This window comes from Phaenicophaeus curvirostris, chromosome 5, assembly GCF_032191515.1.
Source record: "Phaenicophaeus curvirostris isolate KB17595 chromosome 5, BPBGC_Pcur_1.0, whole genome shotgun sequence".
NCBI lineage: Eukaryota > Metazoa > Chordata > Aves > Cuculiformes > Cuculidae > Phaenicophaeus > Phaenicophaeus curvirostris.
In genome coordinates this window covers 6,946,810-6,959,572 of record NC_091396.1, presented here as the reverse complement: position 1 = coordinate 6,959,572, position 12,763 = coordinate 6,946,810, and positions in this window count along the sequence as shown.

Sequence of the window (12,763 nt, the reverse complement as noted above, 5' to 3'; positions counted from 1 at the left end):
GGGTTTAATTTTTCATTTTACACTGTAAAGTTGTAAACATAAAACTATTCTTCATCAGAAGGAAAAGAAGGAAAAAAATGCTTTAAAGAGCAGTGTATGAATCTTCCCTTATTTTAGTAATGACTAAAGGTAACTCAAATTGGGACTCCTGTCTACTACAGATGTTAATAGAAGTGGAAACCCATTTTACTACTTGAAGGTGCATCATTTAAGCTGACAAAATAGGCAAAAGCTAGTATGAGTATACAAGTATGTTCATCAGTTTATGACATAAGGTAAGTGCACAGGCTGATAGGATGCGTTTCACTTCTACTGTCACTAAGATATACAGGGTCCACAGTATCTGTCGTGGATCCGTTCTTGTTACTACGGTAACAGTGTGTAAATGAAGTGCCAAATATTTACGACTGTGATATATACAGTAAGGGGTCTTGCTGTATTAGTTAATGTCTGCTAAGAATACCTGACTTTCTGCAGTCTAATATCTGTCATAGGGCATACAGAGTAAAAAGTGTTAGTTTTTACTTAACAGTTTATTTTCCTATTTATTCTAATAGGTAAGTAAAGCAAAGATAGCTAGCACAGCTCTTCTATGAAAGACAATGAAAACTGCTAGCAAAACCTCTGCTATGACTTACTAGAATGTTCTTCTAATTATGTTTATAGGTTATTTCCATATACTGAAGTATGTAAAGCTTTTGGTTCACTGCAGGTTGGTTTTATTAAAAGGCAGAAAATAATTTTAGTGGTTTATGCACTATTCTGTGTATTTTTTGATATTAATTTGACTGTACACACTTAGGAGAAGTCTGGACTCCATAAAATATGTGGAGTGTCAAACTGTGTTCTTCACAGAAGTCTGCACATTATCTTAAAGATGTAGAATTCTGTGCCCTGCTTCTTCTGTAAGGGCCTCTGTGAGGGATTGGCATGAAACTGGTGCATTAATGGATTAGTTGTTAATCTCTCCAGCTGACCTTGCCAGCTGACATGTGGAGATGTCTTATGACAGTCAGATGTTGGACAATCGTGTAAGCTACCAGAAGGCCGTTAGTGTTTAGATGAAGGGACAGCATTTTACTGTGATGTAAATGGTTAATTTTGTATTATCTTACAGCATTTTCTTGGAACTCTGATTTAGTTGAATCCTGTTAGTGTTTTCTCTAATAGTTTTTCAGAAATAGCATGTAGTAGCCACCAGTAAGGTGTGTTGATGTAATTACCTGCGTGTGTGTTTACTTTAGCGTCTATTTGCTTGTAGTGATGTAATGTGGCCTATCGTATGAATCACGGAATCATAGAATGGTTTGGGTTGGAAAAGACCTTAAAGATCATCGAGTTCCACCCCCGTGCCATGGGCAGAGACACCTCCTATTAGACCAGAAGACAGATTTTGATAGCATTTATATTAACAGTGTATGAACAAACCTATAGCTTGTGCTGAAACACATCCTTGACAAGATTTGTGTTGGCTTGAACAATGACGAATGGCATTTTAACAGGGGTTCCTTAGCTAACTCAAATAGAGTTGTCCTTCAGGACTGCATATCTGCACCCAAGGTGAAGGGCTCAATAAATCTTAAATGTGTATTTAGATCAGGAATTGGAATATATCGGTCAATGTTGAGGTCTAGTGGTATTCTTTCAGATTTCTTAACCAGAATTGTTGGGCTAAATACTTACTGGAAATCTGGTCTAGGGATTTTAGGAAGTATTAATAAATAACTAAAGCCATTACTGTTTTTTTTCTCCCTGCCTAAGAGAGTGTTTTTCCTCCGCCAAATTTTCCTTGGAAAGGTTTATCCTGTCTTCAGAATCAGAACTTTTCATTTGGAGACACCCAGCTTTAAGTGGATTTACAACCCTAAAATAGCAGCTTTAAGAGCCCTTGCTGTGTAGCTATCAGTAGCTTTGTAAATGCAGTTCTGTCCTAACTAAATTACAAATAAGGTTAAGGCGAGGTAGCTCATGAGTGTTCATATTGGCTTCAATTCAACCAACATAATGGTTTTACTGAGCAAAGAGGAGAAATCTTGTTTGGATTTTTTCCACCAGGATATCAACAACACAATAAAATGTCCTGGCCTTGTAGCATAATTTAAGGTTGCATGCTACAGAAAGCTATAATTTCATAATGTTGCGACAAATAATTAATTTAAAACATTCTTTATCAGATGTTAGAAAGATAAAATCTTAACAGTTTGTTGTAGCTTAAACAGCATTCTGTACCCTCTCATTAAGTTCTCCTGGATTTTTCTACTCATAAAATTTCACAGTAGATCAAGTTGCAGAATCTAGAATTACTCACTAGAAACAATCTGAGATCTTGCATCTTGATGTCTCTGCTGCTAAATAATACGAGACTCAATATTAGCTTATTTTCATCCCCTTGTTTTTGCAGAACTTCTAGTTGAAAGAATTCACAGACCACTTCAAAATCCTGGCTGCTGCATCCTTCTAGGATCCACAGCCTTTCCTCCTCTGCATCTGTCAATCATGGAGCACCACATTCAGCTTCACTGTGAAGGATTACCTCTCCTGTGAGCTTTTACTGGTTTTGAAAATTACTGGGTAGGTACTCCCTAAAGTAGCATGACTTCCCAGCAATTGACAGTGGTTCTTCGCACAGATATTTCGGGGTTGAAAGCCTACAAGCAGTGAAGTGCATCACAAGAAGTCACAGAGGATCATATGGTGAGTAATCGGTCAACATTGTAAGCAGCCTTGCATTCTTAGGAAGGAGTCCTCTTAGTGTAATATATGAAGTCCAACACAAAAAACCCCAAGACTTTGCCTATAATTCTTCTAATGTAACAAATGAAGAAAATCAACTGTGATTGCCTTCAAGATATTTCCCTTCTGAGGTGACACAGAGCTGCATACAATGCTGCCAACGTTCAAAGCAATTTCACATATCTTTTTCTGAAAGGCTGGTGAGGATCTCCATTATTTTTCTTTTCACTTCTTTTATGGACAAAAGAAGTGTTCCTCTGAGCACCCACTTGATCTTTGGGTAGAGGCAGAAATCACAGGGAGCCAGGTCTGGGAAATAGGTGGGGGGTGTGCTTAAGCACAGTGATGTTGATATTAGCTAAAAATTGCTTCACAGACAAACTGTTGTGGGGTTGTGCACACTCACATTTTCCGACTGAGGGTAAGAAAATGTGTATATTTGAACAAATGCCCAATGTTAGTGAATGAAGCGATTAAGTTGAGCCTTGTCTCACTGTGGCAGGTTAGAACACATTCTATAATCATCTTTTTGTCTCTCTCCTCCCACTCTTGGTTCCTGAGCTGTAGGGTTAGTCTCAATTTTTTTGTGTCGCACCTTGTAATTCAACTTCATGAAAAATAAAAATTTTGTTACTGGTTCTGAAGTTGAGCCAAAGTTTCACCTGAACCCAATAATTGCATTAGATTCTAATAATGTCCTTGCCAGTATAATGTTTAATTGCAAAATTAATTACTTGATATGTCATTTTGAAAAGCAAATTGCAAAGTTTTCTGATATAATTTTCACTGGGAGATATTTTTTTGTGATTTGTGAGTAAATATGGAAGGTTTCAGACTCTGGTGCTGTGGTCAGAAGGTGAATGTTCCAGCCTGACGTCCCTCCTGGGCAACATTGTGAGCTGTGTTTAAACTCAGTAATGAAAAGGAAATCTGAGCACCTTGATCTAGTAAAGCGTATAAACACTTGATTAACTTTGAATGTGTTAGAGAGATCATTGATAAAGCAGGGCTAAAGCGGTCATGCTTTCCTGGATTTGAGGTCTAGGACCTAAAGCCCATTCAGTTTCCATAGACTCCATTTTATACATAATGATATGTACATATTTTTACACATGTAACTCATTTCATAATGACCTATTAGACAGTTCTCTAAAAGTGTAGCGAGCTAAGAGTAAATTTTTGCAAGAAGTGAAGACATTTTTCTTAATATCTGGACTTAAATGTTTAATTCACAGGCAAATTTGAATTACAGAAAACTGGCAGGGAGGGTGATTTGAAAAATGAGATATTTGAAGCTTTTAAGGACAAAATCTATTGAACTGTGCTGTGGCCAGATATAAGGGTGGATTCAATTATGTTAATAGAAATATTGTTACAAAGGACCCAGACTATGATTTCTTTTACTGAAGTCACAACTGAAATGATTTCAGCATTATTTGCGCTAGGCAACAAAAAGTGGTTAACCCAGATAGAAAATATCATAATGATGCTTTTATGTATAGCTCTGTGGAAGATGGGTCTTTGACTTTCACATGTAATTTATTTAAACAGTGGAAGATTGTGTGTTTAGGGATTAAGGCAACAAGTTGTTAGTAAGTAACCCAGCAATGCCAAAATGATAGTAGATGGTAGAATGTTTTCGCCATAACTTGAGGCTGGTTCCCTTTTTGCACTGTGTATTGCTACTAACTGAGGCAGAATGTCTTCTGTACATGGTTGTAACAATTCCAACCCTCAGCACTCTCGTAAGAGATGACAAGAAGGACAACTTAAATAATGTGGCATCCTTTCTGTAAGTTTGGGGAGCCATCACGTTCAAATGAATGGGCTGGATTGCCTTTATTTTTATAGATGTTCATGGTTTGTTTGACACTATTGACCTCTGCGCTCAGTGTTAAAATTACTATGGCACGATAACATTATTTTAACAATAAAAAACCCTACAATTTTTATTATACCATGCCACCATATGTGATGGTACAGGTATGAAATCCATAATGTATAGATCCTTTTTGTTAAGATGTTAATCAGGGTAAGGAGAAAGCTCTTTGATTTTCCCTTTTTTAGTTGACACATGTGCATCCGTCTTTAAATAACAGTTAGTGAAAGCTATGTAGAATATTTATTGGCACCCAGGAGGACAGCGAGATGACTGTGGCATGCCTGAGTTCAAAGAGCCCTTCAAAGATACCGATATAAATCCTCACTTCAGCCTTTGCTAGCGAAACGGTGATCCCAGTTACTGAGGATGGGTCCCAGGAATTCCTGTGTTGTTCTTGCTGGCGAGTGCACTAGTTTAAAGGGCTAACACCAAGGTCTTTTATTTCCACTGTTCAGAAGCGATTTCTTTCTCTGTTAGAATGCCTACTCCAATTAGACATAGCTCACAGTGTTTTGAAATAGGCAGTGACAAATGTATAAAAGGATGTGTGAAGTTTGCAAAAACAATTTTCATAACAGATGGAACTGCCAGGGGTGCAGGAAACAAAGATGAAAGGCAGATGGCAACTGAGGCTGCAGCTGTGAATGGGCAGGATATGGTACCTATGTAGCATTATTTATTTCACATGATGTAGAAATATACACGGTGTTGAACTGGAACAAGCAGATTGTTGGGCTCATCCAACACCTTTTTTTTTTTTTTTCTGTTCCACCCTGTGCACAGTTTGTCAGAGGTGTATCAAAACTATCCTGAGCCAAGCATGAATGGCAACAGCTTGTAGTATCCTCATCAGTATAATCTAGACAGTCTGATATTTGTTAAGCTAAGCACCAAAGCTGCTGCATTAATTGAACATTAAAGCTTTTGGCTGGCACTTGTTTGTAATGTTCTGTGCTATTTCAGCTGACGCAAACTGTATGAAACTTCCTTGTTTCCTTATGTGTACTTCAAATGGCTTTCCAGAACTTGGTTCTGTTTCATATCCAAATTCTTGTTCTCCTCAGGAAGGAAAATGGAAGGGTAAGTCTGTGTCACTGTACTAGGATTCTTAGTGTAGCGGAAGTGGGTAACATGACCCCAATAAATTTTGCAAGGAAAGTATTCTCAAACTGGTTTAATCTACTGGTAATACAGAAAGTTATGGGAACTATAATTCGAAGAAACTCTAGGATCCAGGTGTTGCTGATGTTTTTTCTCTTTACTTTTTCAGGTTTTTTTTTTCCCCTTGTTTTCCAGACCAAAGTTGTTATTGAGATATTTGTAAAGTCCATGCTTTAATGCTGACCATGGAACCATTTTCACTTCCATATTGGTTAAGCTGGACAGCTTTGAGAATTGCTAAGATTTTATGTAATCTCCTGAGTGCAGTGGATGCGCTGGTCATGTTTCATTAGATTCCAATACAAACAAATCTTTGAAAAAAAATACCCCTCCCTTCTTTTCTGTTATTTCAGGTGGTCTGGGTGTGTTGCTCGTACATAAAATTGTTAGGGTTTTTCTAAGACTGCTTCAGAGGTATAATATTTCAGGATTAAAACGCTTAAAAAGGAGTAAGGCAGTTAAGCTTCAACATTATGCCTTTTAAAACTATTGAAAAGTGGCATTGCAACTTCCAATTTACCCCTAAGCTTTTGATACTTTTAAAGCATAATCTTCTTGTAAAGCAGTTCAAATGTTTGGTAAAGTCACTTAAAATATTAATTCATGTACTTCATGCATAGTTCAGTGTTTTGAATGGTGATTTATTGTTAATTTACTGTCCTTGCCAATAAATTTGCAGAATTTGACCTCTCTCAGACACTGCTGTTGAAACTGTTGTGTTTTGTATAGAATAATTTACTTGTAATAGAAGTTCCACAGCCACTGGCCTAGAAAATAAACTATGTGAGTTTCAGTCTCTAATTCATGAACTTTGTGAAATATAATACTTCCAGAAGAAGGGATTAAACATCTCCAGGTAATATGTTCTTATTTGGCCATTCAGTCACTCACCAGAATAACCATGGGAGAAATGAATGGAAATCACTGGTAAGTGTTGACTGTTAGGAAATGAAGTATTCTGATGTTTTCCATAAGGCTTGTAAAAAATTTCTTAATAATCTTATATTTTATTTACAGTAAAGAATAAAAATTGTTTTATGTCAAAGTTTAATGTTGAGTGAACAATATTTTAGGCTTTTGATCTTGATAAGGGCAGTTTTAGCTTAAGTTTGGATGCATTTTGAATGATATTTTGGGGAAAGGGTTAAGGTGGGAAAAGATAGTTCTTCTACTGATGCTAAAACCCTAATTATTTTTACAGTTCTGTCTCCTAGCATCTAAGTTACATTTAAGGTTTTGCTGCATACGCCTGGTTGGCAATATATGAGTGCATGGGTGGTGACTCCAATTTGTACACTGCAACTTGAGTTTCCCTGTGTAGTAACAGAGAGGCTCACTAGGAAGAGAAACATATTAATTAACATTTTGACTTGTATTACAAATAAAGTATTGAAATACTAGGCTACTCTTTCCTTTTAATTTTGCACATATTCAATTTAAAATTACATTTAAGTCCTATATAAAAAGCATTTACTATCTAAACATTCTAGACCAAATCACTGGTAAACAAAAGACACACCTCGCAAGTTAATGATATGATCTACAAAGGTATCCAGGGGTCTGTTTGTTTTCTTCTTCCTTCTAATACTATGAAGCATTTTCATTCTGTTTTATCTTGGGTCTCGACTTCAAGAGTAGAAACATGTATGAAATTATATTTTTATTTGCATAAAAATTCCAAATGTATTTTTCTTGGAGTCTTAATATATATGTGTGTATTTTTATATATATGAAAAGCATTTGGCTGAGTTTTAGTGCTGCTTCTGTTTCTTAACACAAAAGGGAAGTAAAATGAATAATCATAAGCTTATGAATCACGATCTTAAAAGATAATTCTTGTCTAGCTGTGTGTAGTTTGTAGAATTACACAGAATACTCTTTAATGAACATTGAGACAATATATAGTGGGTAAAGAATGCTGTCTTGTGATGAAATCAAAGAACTTGATTTAAAGCTCCCAAGTTATAGATCTGCCTCTGCCTCTCTGTTAGATCTAGGGCAAGGTAAATAACTTTTCTCTGCCGGAGTCAGAGCATGTCTGAAAGCTACTGTCTTTTATAAATTAGCACTTTTAATTGCAAAGTGAAAACAAAAACATAAAACAGAGTGTGGGAGGCTCGGTTGAATAGCTGGGTGATAAGGGATGCTTTCAATTGTCTGGCCTTTTTTGTAATGGCTAGCATGTACAGTATTACTTTAACTGTACTGATGATCCATTGCTGTAAGAGGCACTGTCTCAAACAAATGCAATTAAATATTATCTAGAAACCAGATCACTACATGTTTTCCACTACTTTGTTTTAATTCTGTTTTTATCTTTGCTGCCACGTTGTTGTTCTTGATTATCAGTTAAAGGCATGCTCTGCTAGGCAACTAAACACATTTTGGCACCGTGAACTTTTTAAAAAGCTAAAAAATAGAATAAAAGCATACTGGTAGAGCATAAATCAAGCTCAAAGAATGTCTGGAACTAACATTATAATCCAGAAGTGCTTTCTCTCTAAAAACACCCAAAACTTTGGCAACAGAAAAAATTATAGTCAACAGTAATGTCCAATACTGCACAAATATGTTCTATGTACAGAGCCGTTATTACTTAGCAAAAGTTTTCCTCTCTTTTACCAGTAACTGGTTACTATAGTGACTTTTCTACACTTTAAATCCACCCCAAATCTCTTTGGTAGTTCTTTAAGGGAAGAAAAAACAAAAACTGCATGGCAAAAAAGAAACAACCACTCAACCAGTCCCATATGAAACCTTGACTCACTGCAGCCTGAAGCATAGTTTAGAATCCAGCTTTTTGGAAAGACAAGTTCTTCCTGTTGCTGGAGAAGGGAGGGTCGGGATGAAAGTCTGCCATGAATTTCAAATGCAACTTGATTTGCAAAATCAGGAATTGGTTGCAGTGCTGTGTACTTTCAAGAGTGGTTTTAAGTGGTATTTTTTTCCTTAGGTGATCAACTTGTGATATACCTCAAAGTGGGTGAATTTTGAGAAATTGCTCATCAGTTTAAACCTTTCCTAAAATTTATCTTTAGACACCTATCTTTAGCTGGGGTTGTTTAGCCTTGAGAAGAGGAAGCTGAGGGGAGACCTCATTGCTCTCTATAACTACCTGAAAGGAGGTTGTAGAGAGGAGGGTGCTGGCCTCTTCTCCCAAGTGACAGGGGACAGGACAAGAGGGAATGGCCTCAAGATCCGTCAGGGGAGGTTTAGGCTGGACATTAGGAAAAAATTTTTCACAGCAAGGGTCATTGGGCACTGGAACAGGCTGCCCAGGGAGGTGGTTGATTCACCTTCCCTGGAGGTGTTTAAGGCACAGGTGGATGAGGTGGTAGGGGACATGGTTTAGTGTTAGGAATTGTTGGACTCGATGATCCGGTGGGTCTCTTCTGACCTGGTTATTCTATGATTCTACCTTATGAACTGTTCCCACTGTGTTCTTTTATATCACTGAATACACATTGGCACCCTCAGAGTGCAGCAACGATCTTTGAGAAAGGCAAATCAAACTCTAGAAGTGTGTGTTTCTTTCCATTTTATGTAACAACTGTCTTAGAGGGTATCTACTCTTCAGGCCTCTGCTGCTTGGTCAGGTTTATTCTATCTATGCCATTTCAGTTCACAGCAATTATAGTATTAGCTGTGTCTTGAGATAAACTATGTCTATTACTGTTGTCACTGTCACAATTTTATTTTGAGTCTTGTGTTTGGTATTTTTTCATTAGAAATATGGGTTGAATGATAATCTCCAAACCACCATCTCAAAATGCTACGAAAACAGAGAAAGCTTCGTGTTGTGATTTGTAACCTAATAATTTACAACTCGTGCCTTTTGCATGTTTGGTGAGCAACACTACTGGTCAATCCAAAACAAATGTCTGTTTGTTTGGATTCCAGTTCCTTCCAGACATAAGTTCACAGAATCACAGAATCACAGAATCACAGAATCACAGAATAACCAGGTTGGAAGAGACCCACCGGATCATCGAGTCCAACTGTTCCTATCAAACACTAAACCATGCCCCTCAGCACCTCGTCCACTCGTGCCTTAAATACCTCCAGGGAAGGTGACTCAACCACCTCCCTGGGCAGCCTGTTCCAGCGCCCAATGACCCTTTCTGTAAAGAATTTTTTCCTAACGTCTAGCCTAAACCTCCCCTGGCGGAGCTTGAGGCCATTCTCTCTTGTCCTGTCCCCTGTCACTTGGGAGAAGAGTTAAAACTGTCTATCAGATTTTGGCTGTTTCTGTGTGTCATAGCTACCTTCATTTGCACTGTCAGATGGAGAAAACGATGAAGGAGGTCTTAGAAGTATCAAGGCATTAATTTGCCTGTGTGGTTGTGTAGGTTTCCGATAGAACAGAAGAGTTGCTAGCAGCCTGTATATCCTCAGTCCTTACAGAGTTTCCAGCACTGCTTTGGGCAGGACCCTAACTTATCACAAATAAATAAAAAGTATGAGTTGTGCTTCTGGTGCCCAGCAGCTTTATATGTTGCAAGATAAGCGACATAGCAAAGAAAAGCAAAAAATAATGCTTCTACTTATTCAATGAAGTTGGACTTCCTGCAGATTAACTGGAAGATTGTATTTGGGAAGAAACACACATGAGACTTCTAAAGTTTGTGTGGCTTTTTACAATTACAAGGTAATTAGGTGATGATAAGCATAAATTCTCAGCACACAGTTTAGTAATGATATTGCAGTATTGAAAATTGTGATATGTGAAGAACATCAGGGGTTTTATGAGACCTAATTTATCTACTTTATTAAAAATACTTTTGCGACAGCAGTAAAATATCCAGTACATAACCCTTAATTTTGTGTTCACTGCCTCTAGGACTGTTACTAGTCCTTCTAGATTACCTAACTATCCATTTCCTAGTGATTTCCAGCAGCTCAGAGAACAGCTTTAAAAATCCAGACACACTGCAACTAATGAAATGTTTGGAAATTTCTGAGAAGCCCTGTTTTAGGAACCTCTGGATGAATTATGTTACAAGAGGTTTGTCAAAAGTAATTTGATATGTAACCATAACTAATCATGGAATCTCAATCAATGTGAAGGAGAAACTCTCATAAATAACTAAAGTCAGTATGAACTCAAGATTCATGAGATCCCCTTTTCTTTTAATCCAAAAATTTCTCACAACTTCACAAAAAGCAAAGTTCATGTACCAAAAAAAATCTGAAAATATCAGGTCAAACATAAGCAATTAAACCTAAGCAATTAAAACCTAAGCAGTTTAGTAGGTCAAGGATGTCTGACCCAGCAAAAAGGCCTGCCAGTGGGTAATACAAGAACTGTCTTCAGCTCACTACAGCACTGCATAAAATGTAGGAGCAGAGACCAAGAGGTCTGTTTTCAAGTGGGTTTGACACACAGAAATTCCCACTAAGCCTTTCCTGCCCTGCTAATATCATCAGTGTCAAATGTAACAGGGTTTATTACAGCGTGGTTGGAAAATACTTTTTTTTTCCCTCAGGTTCTTGGGGAAAAAATTAAACAACCTGTCCTAATGCTCCTTGTTAAGCAATATATTTTTCTTTAAGGAAGATGCACAGGTATATAAATATAGATGCAGCGTATATCCAATATATGTTGAGTATAAAGGTGAATATGAATTTGCTTAGATTAAATGTAAAAAGAAAGGAATTGATAAAGAAAATTATGTAAATAAGAGAATCTGACCTAATTTAGTTTCAAGGAATTTGAACATTTCTTATCATCGCTGAACCTTGCAAACTATAGTGAACCTATTAAATACACTGATGTTTTGTTTTTTTTTTTTTTAAATCTCCATATTTGGTTATGATTATTTGATAATTTGACTTCCATTTAAAAGAATGCCTTTCATTTCTCAAATGTGATTCGTTTGTTGGCGTTACATCTTTCCTACATATTCTTCCACATGTGGTTTCCTGGCAGAATGTTGGGGCTTCTCTCTGAATTAATTTGCTTGCTCTTTACTTTATGGGCCCCAAGAAGTAGTTCTAATGTATTTGAAGTTGTTGATGGTAGATTGCTTGAACTGTGTTTGCCAGGGCCATAGGGAAAATAATTAGTGTGATCTCTTTATTGATTCAGGAATTAAGTAATTCCAGTTTTTTGTCATATTACTTTATGTCAATACTGTTGGAGAAAACCTGTGTTTCCTTTAATAAGGAAGGAAGGTTCAGGCATCCTGTGCCATATGTTTCACCACAATTTCTGAATTTTAATTTAAATACATGTGGTCTGTAGTGATAAACAACACCTAGAGACACAGATGAGAGGATTTGCCTCAGCCATTTTAGGGATAGGGGTAAATGGACATTGCAAAAGCACTGGCTGAGTTTTGCCTTTCCTAGTGGAACTTGAGCTTTCTCTTTGATTACTGGGAGCAGAATGCAGTATGTGAACGCAGCTGGGAGTCGGATCCCACACAGGTGGGTTTTGATAGGTGCATCTTTTCACTCATTTCTTTTTCTGGGAACTTCAAGAATTGTAAATGTACAGTGTAAAAATCATACAGTAATGGTATTCCTCTACCAATAATCCCATAGACTTCTTCTGTTGAACAACTAAACCCAGTGCTCTTTAGTTTACACAATGTAAAGTAGTTTTACTTGCAATATATTTTTTACTCACTAGATGTCTTGGTGCTCTGTAATGTTTGGGACATGGTATGATTTTTGGTAAACTGAGTCTTGAAAAAGAACCCAAGACATAACTGGATTCTTTTTTGGAATTATACTTGTTAGCACAAGTCCCACCCATTTGAGAACCTTCTTTGGTTTTTAGTATCTAGAACGTATGTTGTGTGCTATGTGAGGTATGTTGTGTGCCTAGGGAGGTGGTTGACTTGCCTTCCCTGGAGGTGTTTAAGGTGCGGGTGGATGAGGTACTGAGGGGCATGGTTTAGAGATTGGTGGGAATGGTTGGACTCGATGATCCAGTGGGTCTCTTCCAACCTGGTGATTCTATGATTCTATGACGGTATGATC